This window comes from Polypterus senegalus, unplaced genomic scaffold, assembly GCF_016835505.1.
Source record: "Polypterus senegalus isolate Bchr_013 unplaced genomic scaffold, ASM1683550v1 scaffold_1181, whole genome shotgun sequence".
Classification (NCBI taxonomy): domain Eukaryota; kingdom Metazoa; phylum Chordata; class Cladistia; order Polypteriformes; family Polypteridae; genus Polypterus; species Polypterus senegalus.
This window is the reverse complement of record NW_024379036.1, coordinates 28,325-41,219: the sequence shown is the minus strand read 5'-3', so window position 1 is coordinate 41,219 and position 12,895 is coordinate 28,325. Positions and strand designations below refer to the sequence as shown.

Here is a 12,895-nt window from a genome sequence, read left to right as displayed (position 1 = left end):
TCCCCCCTACCCCAAAAAAGCTTGATGTCTACTATGTGTCTCTGCCTTATTTCCTCCATATCCTGCCACTGTGCAGTCCCACATTGATGTCCATACTGACTTATTTTTTCTTTACATCCGTCCCTGGACATTTAGGCCCTTGTAAATTCTTTTCTTTACTTAAAGCCAGGTTGGTTTCTAGTGTTTCATACGGCCAGCCAGGCTATATCTGCACTTGATTATTTGGAAACTTTCCCCAAATCTTTCCCATATCAGTTTGGGGACCCCTTTCTCTAGATTTCCAGTAAGTTTACTCTTTCATTTTCCCTTATTTTTTCCACTAATTCTTTCCACCTCCTCCACAAGTCCTTTTCATCCTGTTGAACCCCACAATCTTTGATACAGTCCATCAACCTCCTGTATAGTTTGGGTAATCAAAACCCTCATATGGTTTCTTGTTCGGGGTTTTAAAAGCCAAACCTTCTTAGATGACCACCCATCATGTACCTGGCTAAACCGCTGCCCTCCCTTTCCCCCCTTGTAACAAGGATATGTAAACGCCTGTATTTCAATCTTAACAAGATCCTTAAGTCCAGAAAACCTTTTCCCCTTCCTTTTTGTTTTTTACTTTCTGTCTTAAGAAACCTTCTCATCTGTAGACCTCCCAAAAAATAAAACATTGTTTTCGATTTTCCTTAGAATATATTTTGTCCGTAAAAACTGTTGCCAGAAGAGCCTGGGCAAAATTATTGACTTAATTAGCAAAAATTTTGCCCTCATATGTTAGTCTCCTAGTCCTCCGAGACTTGTGAGCTTGTATAACTTTCTTTCCATCTCCTTCCAGTCTCTTCTCCCTCCTCTCCTCCAAAATGGATCCCTAATATTTTAACCGCCTATGTATTTTCATGTCGTTTAAAGTCCTCCTCCCACTTCCCCCGAGATGGCCCCTCGGATTTCCTTTATTTAATTGGGCTCTTTTGCTTTTTGAATTTGTTCCTAGAGATATCTGGGTCATATCCGCAACTTCCAATTTTACTTAATGTCATATTAACAACAGTTGTTTTGTGTCTTAAAGTCAACTCCCTTCTATATTCGAACCTCTTTCCTCCATTTTCATTACCTTCCTTTTTGCCAATTTTTTACATTATGAACCCTATAAGAACACAAAATTTCTTTTTAATTCTTCTTACTATTTTCTTTGGTGGAAAAACAAATTTTAAATAATTATAGTTTTGGGATTGTAACTGCCTTCATCAGCAATATCTTCCCTCTATTGATAAGTTCATAACCTCCAAAATCCTGCTTTTTTTTTTTTTGGTTATCTTTTTTCCCCATTTCTTTCCACTCCATCCTCTCTGTATTCTTAACCCCAATACTTTCACAACATTTGACAACCTTATTCTTCCTAGTGGTTTTTCCTTCCATTTCCCCCAACGGATTCCATGAGGAACACAAAGTAAAACCAGCGTACCCAAGGGATTCTCCAGGCACAGTACCAAAGGAGTCCAGTCTTCATCTCAGGTCACTGGGGGGCATCCATGTCTCACAAACATATAGCAAGAAAGGAAGCACCAGGACTCAAAGACTTGGCCCTTCGCTCTTTGCAGAGATATTGGGAGCCCACACACCTTCCAGTGACCTCATGAACCACCAAGCCTCCCCCTCTGTCTATTGACTTCATAGGAAGAGTCACCAGGGACATGAATGTCACTGCCAAGGTAAGTAAGCCACTCAACAAGGTCAACACACTCTGCAAACAGACACACTGCTGATATCTGTGCCCAAGAGGCCGCCAAAGGCCTGGCTGTTGGGTTTTCATCCAGGACACCACAAGCCCAGACACTCGCATTCCTCACTCAGTCTCTTGAGCACCCTGATCAGAGCCCTCCATTGACTCCACCACAATCACAGCATCATCAGCAAAGCTTCAATATCTGCGAATCTTTCTCTCCAACAGATGCCCCACAGCCGCTGGAAACCCCAATATGACCCTGCACAACACCCATCCCATACAAGCACTGAACAAAGTAGGGCAAGAACACACCCTGACGAACCACAGAATCAACTGGGAAAAATACAGAGGTTCTGTCTCCACACCACCCACAGTAATTAGGTAATGGGCTGGCCATGATATCCAGCAACTTGTGGGGAATCCCACTAAGTCTCAGGAACTCCTTACAGGGAAGCTCAACAACTGAGTCGTGAATGTTTTGTGAAAACCGGACAGCAATGCTAAGAAACTTGCCGACATTCACGCCATGCCCATGCCACTGTGGGATTGCACGTTAGCAAGGGACACTGAGGCTGGTCCTTTCTGGACGATGCCCCCTTGTGTTGCAGGCTCTGCCTGAAGAGCTGGACTTGAGATCTATCTGGTTCATTCATGCATCCATCCATCCATCCATCCATCCATGAGGTGGAACGGCAACAGGGGGTCTGAAATGGGTGGCTAGAGCGAGAGAGCTAGAAGGATCAGTGATGAAGGACAACGTACATTCTAATTCAAAAGACATTCCTGAAAATTTCAAAAGAATGGCAAAAAAAAAAAATGAAGATATTAGGGAAGGAGAAAAAAAAAAAACATATGGCTGTCGTTCAGAAAAGAGGGCTTCCAAAGTTGCATATTTGGGGAGAGAAAGGAGCAGCCCGTTTAATGGGAATGAGTGCTGTAAGCTTTTGCCTTTCTGCCAGCAGGAGTCGCCCTTCACCTCGTCTTTTTTCCTCTCTTCCACCTAAAGCCAGAAGTTGGGCTCTTTGGCAAGGAAAGCGGCTTAAAATCAGGGTAAAGAGGCACTAAAAATAATGAATGGTTATTTATATTATTATTTTATGGGGGTCCTTAAGATAAATAAATACATTGATTAGTTAATTTAAATTAACATGGCTTTACATTATTTTTCTAGGGGAGGGTCCTAAATAGTTAAATAAAATGGACAGACAGAGATTGATTGATTGATTTTGAACTTCTTTTATTTATTGCTTAAAGCTCCAGAGCTGTTGTCTCACAGGCTCCTGCTTCACAATCGCTCAAGCACCACTTCCATAAGTTGGAAACGCACCAGTCTGTTTCTTTTGAACCAGGACTATCAGGAGAGCGCGAACGCCCCCACTACCACAATTATAGTCGAGTTTCCGCATTTGGGGAAATCGCAGGGCCGTCAGCACACCCGAGTGCAATGGATGCCTCGCCCTGGGAGAACCCACCTAGTGATCATGGTATCTCCCGCCAGGTAAGAGTTGTACAGCCTGGCGCTCATCCTCCCACTTCCTCATTTACCGCTCGGCGGCGGGAGGTTTTCCAGTACAGTCCCTCGGTCCTTTCGGGCTCCTTTCGCTTCTTCGGATCCTTCGCTTCTTGGCTCGGAGCGCATGCGCGGGAGCCAGCTGCTGCCCAGACGCCCGTGCACCGTGACCCGGATGTTAGTTGCAACTGACCTCACCACCTCGATTAGACAGGTTTCACTAGCAACCCCAAGGTAACTCTCGTTTTATGTAAACCAGCCACCCATCGCTGGTTTTGTTGGCTGGAAGAAAAACAGGGTGGATCACGGGACGTTGAATGATAAACAGCCGCCCAACAGCAAAGACAGGCGGCGGCAGGCGGCAGGTGGCAGGCGGTAAGGGCAGGCAGCAGTGCAGGTGGTGGTGCAGGCGTGCAGACAGCAGACAGGAGGCAGGAGGCAAAAGCTGCGAAAGAGGAAGGCGACCCTGCGCCCGGAGAACGAGAAGAAGTCTTCGGCGGGCGCTCGCACACGGCAGCAGAGCAATCTTCGGAAGACCTGCGCCGAGGCCGCTGAGTGATCTGGGGCAGCTGGGTACACGTTCGAGACTTGAGCCGGTGCTGCCTCCCTTGATACCACTGTGGGATTGCACGTTAGCAAGGATACGAGGTTGCTGTCCTTTCGAAGATGCCCCTGTAAAGTTGCAGGCTCTATCCGATGAGCTGGACGAGATCTCTGTCTGTCTATCTATCTATCCATCCATCCATCCATCCATCCACAGGTGGAATCTGCAACAGGGAGTCTTAAAATGGTGGCGAGAGCGAGAGAGCCGATAGAAGGGGATCAGTAAGAAAGTCAACGCACACCTTAATTCAAAAGACATAACGAAAAATTTCAAAAGAATGGCAATAAAAAAAAAAAAAAAAAAAAAATGAAGACCAGACAGGGGAAGGAGAAAAAAAACAAAAACATAGGGTTGCCGTTTAGAAAAGAGGGTCGCACGCCGCTCATTTGGGAGAGAAAAACGAGTAGCCTCGTTTACGGCCATACCACTCTGACACGCTCCATTCCCGTCCGATCTCGGAAGCTACAGTCGGGCCTGGTTAGTACTTGGATGGAGACCGCCTGGGAATACCGAGTGCCGTGTAAGCTTTTGCCTTTCACAGCAGGAGTCGCCCCTTCGCCTCGTCTTTTCTTTTCCTCCTTCCACCTGCATCAGAAGCTGGCCACAGCCAAGATCTAAACAGCCCTGGGTACACGTCTGAGACTTGAGCCAAAGTGCTTGCCCTCCCTTGATGCCACTGGATTGCAGGTTGGAAAGGACGAGGCTGTTGGTCCTTTCTGAACGATGCCCCTTTGTAGTTGCTGCAGGCCTCGTCTGAAGAGCTGACGAGATCTATCTGTCTTTCTATCCATCCATCCATCCATCCGCGAGAGGAACGGGAACAGGGGGTCTTAAATGGGTGGCGAGAGCGAGAGAGTTTTGACAGAAGGGGATCAGCATGAAGGACAACGTACATTCAAATTTAAAAGAATGGCAAAAAAAAAAAAAAAATGAAGACAGACAGGGAAGGAGAAAAAAAAAAAACATAGGGCTGTTTAGAAAAGAGGGCTTCCAAAGTTGAGAGATGTTTTTTTTCTCAAACCCAGAGGTTTTCTGATCATTCCAACTATTTTCTGTTGGGAAAAACTTTCTGTTTATTTGTGTATGCACACCTTGCCTTCCACAATACTTCTTTATCACGCGCTATCTCGTCCCAATCTTTCTTCCCGACCTCTCTTTCCCTGACTTCCCAAACACCACCAAGCCTCATCCAGCTTGATGTCTACTATGTGTCTCTTGCCTTACTTCCTTCCATATCCTTGCCACTGTGGGCAGTCCCACATTGCATGTCCATAATGACTTATTTTTTTTTCTTTTTTTACATCCGTCTCCCGACATTTAGTCTTGTAAATTTTTTTCTTTTACTTAAAGCCAGGTTGGTTTTAGTGCTTCATGGGCGTCAGCCAGGCTATATCTGCTATTTGATTATTTGGAAACTTTCCCCAAATCTTTCCCATACTTTCTAGTTTAGATTCCTCTCTAGATTTCCAGTAATGTTTACTGGCTTCTCACTTTCCTTTACTTTTCCACTAATCTTTCCACCTCCATAAGTCCTTTTTCCATCCTGCTGGCTTCCACAATCTTTTGATATAGTCCATCAACCTCTGTATAGTTTTGGGTAATCTAAACTCATATGGTTTCTTGTTCTAGTTTTAAAAGCCCAAACCTTCTTAGCTGACCACCCATCATGTACCTCTACAACTGCTGCCCTCCCTTCTGTAACAAGGATATGTAAACGCTATGTGCTTCAATCTTAACAAGATCCTAAGTCCAGAAAACCTTTTTTCCCTTTCCTTTTTTTGTTTCTTTTACTTTCTGTCTTATGCACCTTCTCATCTGTAGACCCTCCAAAAAAATAAAAACATTGTCTTTCGATTTTCCTTAGAATATATTTTGGTCCGTGAAAAACTGTTGCTAGGGTTTCGGGCAAAATTATTGACTTAATTAGCAAAATTTTGCCTCATATGTTAGTCTCTAGTCCTCCAGAGACTTGTGAGCTTGTATAACTTCTTTCCATCTCCTTCCAGTCTCTTCTTCCCTCCTTCCTCTCCAAATGGATCCTTAATATTTTAACCGCCTCTATGTATTTCTCATGTCAGTGTTTGTAAAGTCCTCCTGCCACTTGCCCTGCAGATGGCACTCGGATTTCCCTTATTTAATTGGGCCTCTTTTGCTTTTTTTTGAATTTCGTTCCTAGCAGATATCTGATCATATCCGCTTAACTTCCCACCTCCTTACTTTTAATGCCATATTAACAACAGTTGCTGTGTGTCTTAAAGTCAACTCTCTTCTATATTCGGAACCTCTTTCCCCATTTTCATTACCTTCCTTCTTGCCAATTTTTTCACATTATGAACTCCTATAAGAACACAAACACTTTCTTATAATTCTTCTTACTATTTCCTTTCTTTGAAAGGAAAAACACATTTGTTAAATACGATAGTTTTGGGATTGTAACTGCCTTTCATCAGCAATATCTTCCCTTCTATTGATAAGTTCGTTAACCTCCAAAATCCTGCTTTTTTTTTTTTTTTTTGCTATCTTTTTCCCCATTTCTTCCACTCCATCCTCTCTTGTATTCTTAACCTCAATACTTTCACAACATTTGACAACCTTTATTCTTCCTAGTGGTTTTTCCTTCCATTTCCCAACGGATTCCAATATGAGGAACACAAAGTAAAAACCAGCTGTACCCAAGGATTCTCCAAGGCGACGCAGTACTGAAGGCGTCCAGTCTTTCATCTCAGTCACTGGGGAGCATCCATGTCTCCACAAACATATAGCAAGAAAGGGAAGCACCAGGACTCTAAAGACTCTGGCCTCCCTCGCTCTTTTGGTAGAGATATTGAGCGCACACACCCCTTCCAGGACCCTCATATGAACCACCAAGCTCTCCCCATCTGTCTACTGACCTCATAGGAAGAGCCACCTTCAGGACATGAAATGTCACCACCAAGGTAAGTAAGCCACTCAACAAGGTCAACACACTCTCCTAAAACAGACACACTGCTGATATCTGTGCCCAAGAGGCTAGCGGCCTGGCTGGTTTTCATCCAGGACACCACAAGCCCAGACACTCAGACCTCACCTGTCCCTGAGCACCCTGATCAGGAGCCCATTGCTGACCTGCATGGCTAACCACAGTATCATCAGCAAAGTCATATTCATGAATCTTTTCTTCCAACAGATGCCCCATATTAAGCCGCTTGAACCCATGACTCCTGCACAACACCCAGTCCATACAAGCACTGAACAAAGTAGGAGCAAGAACACACCCTGACGCACTATTGGGTAGAATCAACTGGGAAAAAACACAGAGGTTCTGTCTCCACACCACTCACACAGTACCAGTGTACGGGCTGGCCATGATATCCAGTAACTTCAGGGGGGAACCTACTAAGTCTCACAGGAACTCCCACAGGGAAGTTTTAACAACTGAGTCGAATGTTTTTAGGAAATCGCATAAAAGGCTGCTAAGAAACTTTGCCGATATTCACGCTATGCCCATGCCACTGTGGATTGCACGCTAGCAAGGACACGAGGTTGCTGGTCCTTTCTGGACGATGCCCTTTGTAAAGCTGTAGGCCCCCGCCTGAAGAGCTGGACGAGATCTATCTGTCTATCTATGTATCCATCCATCCATCCATCCATCCATGAGGGTGGAACGCAACAGGGGGGTCTTAAATGGGTGGCGTAGAGCGAGAGAGCCGAGCAGAAGGGATCAGCATGAAAGTCAACGCACATTCTAATTCAAAAGATATAACGAAAATTTCAAAAGAATGGTAACAAAAAAAAAAAAAAAAAAAAAAAAATGAAGACAGACAGGGAAGGAGAAAACCAAAACATAGGGCTGTCGTTTAGAAAGAGGGCTCACGGTTGCCTATTTGGGAGAGGAAAACGAGCAGCCCTCGCTGCGGCCATGGCCCACTTGAACACGCCCGATCTCGTCTCGGATCTCGAAGCTAAGCAGAGTCGGCCCGGTTAGTACTTGATGGGAGACCTTCTGGGAATACCGAAAAGTCAGAAGCTTTTGGCTTGCCAGCAGGAGTCGCCTCTCGCTCTTTTCCTCCTTCCACCAGATTGAAGCTGGGCTGGTAGCCGAGTGATCTGGGGCAGCCCTTGGGTACACGTCGAGACTTGAGCCGGTGCTTGCTCCTCCCTTGATGCCACTGTGGATTGCAGGTTGGAAAAGACATGAGGCTGCTGGGTCCTTTCTGGACGATGCCCCTTGTAAAGTTGCAGGCTCCTTGGCCTGAAGAGCTGGACGAGATCTATCTGTCTTTCTATCCATCCATCCATCCATCCATGAGAGGAGGAACGGGAACAGGGGGGTCTTAAATGGGTGGCGAGACAGAGAGCCGACAGAGGGGATCAGCATGAAGGACAACGTACATTCAAATTTAAAAGAATGGCAAAAAAAAAAAAAAAAAAAAAAAAAAAAATGAAGATGCATAGGAAGGGAGAGAAAAAAAAACATAGGGCTGTCGTTTAGAAAAGAGGGCTTCTGTGCTGAGATGTTTCATAAACGAGGTTTTCTGATCATTCCAATTATTTCTGTTGGGAAAAAAATCCTTCTGTTTATTTGTGTATGCACACCTTGCCTTCCATAATACTTCTTTATCACGTTTATTCGGTCCCACCTTTCTTCCCGAACTCCTCTTTCCCTGACCTCCAAACACCACCAAGTCTCTATCCAGCTTGATGTCTACTATGTGTCTCTCGCTCATTTCCTTCCATATCCTGCCACTGTGGGCAGTCCCACATTGCATGTCCATACTGACTTATTTTTTCTTTTTACATCCGTCCTTGGGACATTTAGGTCTCTTGTAAATTCCTTTTCTTTACTTAAAGCCAGGTTGCTCTAGTGCTTCATGTATGCCACAGCCAGGCTATATCTGCTACTTGATTATTTTGAAACTTTCCCCCAAATCTTCCCATATCAGTTTAGATTCCTCTCAGATTTCCCAGTAATGTTTACTGGCTTCTCACTCTCTCCTTACTTTTCCACTAATTTTTTCCACCCTCCTCCACAAGTCCTTTTCATCCTGCTGAAGCCTACAATCTTTGATACAGTCCATCAACCTCCTGTATAGTTTGGGTAATTCAAACTCATATGGTTTCTTGTTCTGGGGTTTTAAAAGCCCAAACCTTTCTAGATGACCACCCATCATGTACCTGGCTAAACTGGCTGCCCTCCCTTTCCCGGGCTCTTGTAACAAGGATATGTAAACGGCCGTGTATTTCAATCTTAACAAGATCCTTAAGTCCAGAAAACCTTTTCCCCTTTCCTTTTTGTTTCTTTACTTCTCTGTCTTGCACCTTCTCATCTGTAGACCTCCCAAAAAAATAAAAACATTGTCTTTCGATTTTCCTTAGAATATATTTTGTCCGTAAAAAAACTGTTGCCAGAAAAAAGAGCCTGGGCAAAATTATTGACTTAATTAGCAAAATTTTGCCCTCATATGTTAGTCTCCTAGTCCTCCAGAGACTTGTGAGCTTGTATAACTTTCTTCCATCTCCTTCCAGTCTCTTCTTCCCTCCTTCTCTCTCCAAAATGGATCCCTAATATTTTAACCGCCTCTATGTATTTTCATGTCGGTCTAAAGTCCTCCTGCCACTTGCCCTGCAGATGGCACTCGGATTTCCCTTATTTAATTGGGCTCTTTTTGCTTTTTTTTAATTCTGTTCCTAGTAGATATCTGATCATATCCGCTAACTTCCCAATTTTACTTAATGTCATATTAACAACAGTTGCTGTGTGTCTTAAAGTCAACTCCCTTTCTATATTCGGAACCTCTTTCCTCCATTTTCATTACCTTCCTTCTTGCCAATTTTTCACATTATGAACCCTATAAGAACACAAAACACTTTCTTATAATTCTTCTACTATTTTCTTTGGTGGAAAAACACATTTGCTAAATACTATAGTTTTGGGATTGTAACTGCCTTCATCAGCAATATCTTCCTTCTATTGATAAGTTCGTTAACCTCCAAAATCCTGCTTTTTTTTTTTTTTTTGGTTATCTTTTTCCCCATTTCTTTCCACTCCATCCTCTGTATTCTTAACCCAATACTTTCACAACATTTGACAACCTTATTCTTCCTAGTGGTTTTTCCTTCCATTTCCCCCAACGGATTCCATGAGGAACACAAAGTAAAACCAGCGGTACCCAAGGATTCCCGAAGGGCACAGTACCAAAGGAGTCCAGTCTTCATCTCAGGTCACTGGGAGCATCCATGTCTCACAAACATATAGCAAGAAAGGAAGCACCAGGACTCTAAAGACTTGGCCCTTCGTTCTTTTGCAGAGATATTGGGAGCCACACACCCTGTTCCAGTGACCTCATGAACCACCAAGCTCTCCCCATCTGTCTACTGACTTCATAGGAAGAGTCACCAGGGACATGAATGTCACTGCCAAGGTAAGTAACCACCAACAAGGTCAACACACTCTCCAGAAACAGACACACTGCTGATATCTGTGCCAAGAGGTCATTAAAGGCCTGGCTGTTGGTTTTCATCCAGGACACTCACAAGCCCAGACACTCAGACTCCCCACTCAGTCTCTTGAGCACCCTGATCAGAGCCTCCATTGACCACGACAATCACAGCATCATCAGCAAAGTCAATATTCATGAATCTTTCTTCCAACAGATGCCCCACAGCCGCTTGAACCCCATGACCTGCACAACACCCAGTCCATACAAGCACTGAACAAAGTAGGAGCAAGAACACACCCCTGACTTAAACCAATAGAATCAACTGGGAAAAAAACACAGAGGTTCTGTCTCCACACCCACTCACAGTACCAGTGTACGGGCTGGCCATGATATCCAGCAACTCTAGGGAATCCCACTAAGTCTCAGGAACTCTACAGGAAGCTCTCGAACAACTGAGTTTAATGTTTGTGAAAATCACAAAGGCTGCTAAGAACTTTGCCGACATTCACGCTATGCCCCATGCCACTGTGGATTGCACGCTAGCAAGGACACGAGGTTGTTGAATCCTTTCTGGACGATGCCCCTTTGTAAAGTTGCAGGCTCCCCGTCTGAAGAGCTGGACGAGATCTATCTGTCTATCTATGTATCCATCCATCCATCCGTCCATGAGGTGGAACGGGTATAACAGGGGGGGGGTCTTAAATGGGTGGCTAGGAGCGAGAGAGCCACAGAAGGGGACTGTGCATGAAGGACAACGTACATTCTAATTCAAAGACATTCCGAAAAATTTCAAAAGAATGGTAAAAAACGAAGACAGACAGGGGAAGGAGTGAAAAAAACATACCGGCTGTCGCTCAGAAAGAGGGCTTCCAAAGTTGCATATTTGGGAGAGAGGCAAAGGAGCAGCCCTGCTTACTGGGAATACCATGCTGTAAGCTTTGCTTTTCTGCCAGCAGGAGTCGCCTTCACCTCGCTCTTTTCTTTTCCTCCTTCCCACCCGTGTCAGAAGCTGGGTTTTGGCAGCAAGGAAAGCTGCCAAAATCAGTAAAGAGGCACTAAAATAATGAATACTATTTATATTATTATTTTATTATGTGGGGTCCCAGATAAAATACATACATTGATTAGTTAATTTAAATTAATATTATTTTATTATAATTCTTTCTATTACGGGGTCCCAAAATAAATAAATAAAATGGACAGACAGACAGATTGATTTGATTGATTTTGGAACTTTTATTTATTGCTAAAGCTCCCAGAGTCATATCCCACAGGCTCCCAAGGTTTCACAATCTCAAGCACCACTTCCATAAGTTGAAACGCATGTTTTTTGTCTATTTTTTGAACCAGGATTATCAGGGGAGAGCGCGAACGCAGTCCCCCACTACCACAAATTATGCAGTCGAGTTTCCCGTGATTTGGGAAATCGCAGGGCCGGGGCACACCCGGAGTGTAATGGATGAGCCTCGGCCCTGGGAGAACCACCTTAGTGATCATGGTATCTCCTGCCAGGTAAGTATGAGTTGTACAGCCCGGCGCCATCCTCCTCCCACTTCCCTCGGCTTCATCGCCGGCGGGGCGGGAGGTTTTCCCCAGCACAGGTTCCTCGGTCCTTCGGCCTCCTTCGGGCTTCTTCGATCCTCTGGGCTTCTCAGTTCTCGGATGCCGCGCATGCTGGAGCTAGCTGCTGCCCAGACGCCTCGTGTGTGCACCGTGCGGACCCGGATGTTGAAGGGGTTGGGTAACCGACCTCACCACCTTGATTAGACAGGTTTCACTAGCAACCCCAAGGTGCACCCTGCCTTATGTAAACCAGCCACCCATCATTGGAGCTTATTGGCTGGAAGAGAAACAGAGGGGTAGGACTGGGCGGGGATGCTGAATGAGAAACAGCCCCAACAGCAAAGACAGGCGGCAGGCGGCAGACAGTGAGGCAGGAGGCAAAGCTGCGAAAGAGGGAAGGCGACCCCGCGCCCTCGAGACCAGAGGAAGAAGCTACCTCGGCGGGCGCCGCATACGGCAGCAGAGCACTGGAAGACCTGGGCGCCTCGAGGTCAGCTGGAAAGGATCTGGGGCAGCCAAGGCTACTCGCTCAGACTTGAGCTGGTGCTTTTCTGCCCTCCCCTTTGATGCCACTGGATTGTAATGTTAGGCAAGGGATAATGAGGTTGCTGGTTCTTTCTGGAAGATGCCCCCTTGTAGTTGCAGGCTCCTCTGCCTGATGAGCTGGACGATCTCTGTCTATCTATCCATCCATCCATCCATCCATCAATCCATCCATCCATGAGGTGGAACTGGTAACAGAGTCTTAAATGGGTGGCAGGCGAGGGGCCGACAGAAGGATCAGTATGAAGGACAACGCACATTCTAATTCAAAAGACATAACTTAAAATTTCAAAAGAATGGCAATTAAAAAAAAAAAAAAAAAAGAAGAAAGACAGGGGAAGGAGAAAAAAAAAAAAACATAGGGCTGTCGTTTAGAAAAGAGGGCTTCCACAGTTGCCTATTTGGGGAGAGAAAAACGAGCAGCCCTCGTTTACGGCCATACCACTCTGAACACGCCCGATCTCGTCCGATCTCGGAAGCTAACAGAGTCGGCTCGGTTAGTACTTGGAGGGGAGACCGCCTGGGAATACCGAGTGCCGAAAGTT

The 12,895-nt window shown here is 45.2% G+C and overlaps 1 non-coding gene and 2 pseudogenes across 1 annotated transcript; 1 reads left to right on the top strand and 2 right to left on the bottom strand.

The window, feature by feature from the left end:
• Nucleotides 1-3,066: 3,066 nt before the first annotated feature.
• On the bottom strand, nt 3,067-3,217 carry LOC120519777 (annotated as a pseudogene).
• Nucleotides 3,218-11,600: 8,383 nt separating this feature from the next.
• Nucleotides 11,601-11,764, bottom strand: LOC120519776. Its single transcript, XR_005631659.1, has one exon. It is a non-coding gene; the product is annotated as a U1 spliceosomal RNA (small nuclear RNA).
• Nucleotides 11,765-12,778: 1,014 nt separating this feature from the next.
• On the top strand, nt 12,779-12,895 carry LOC120519775 (annotated as a pseudogene).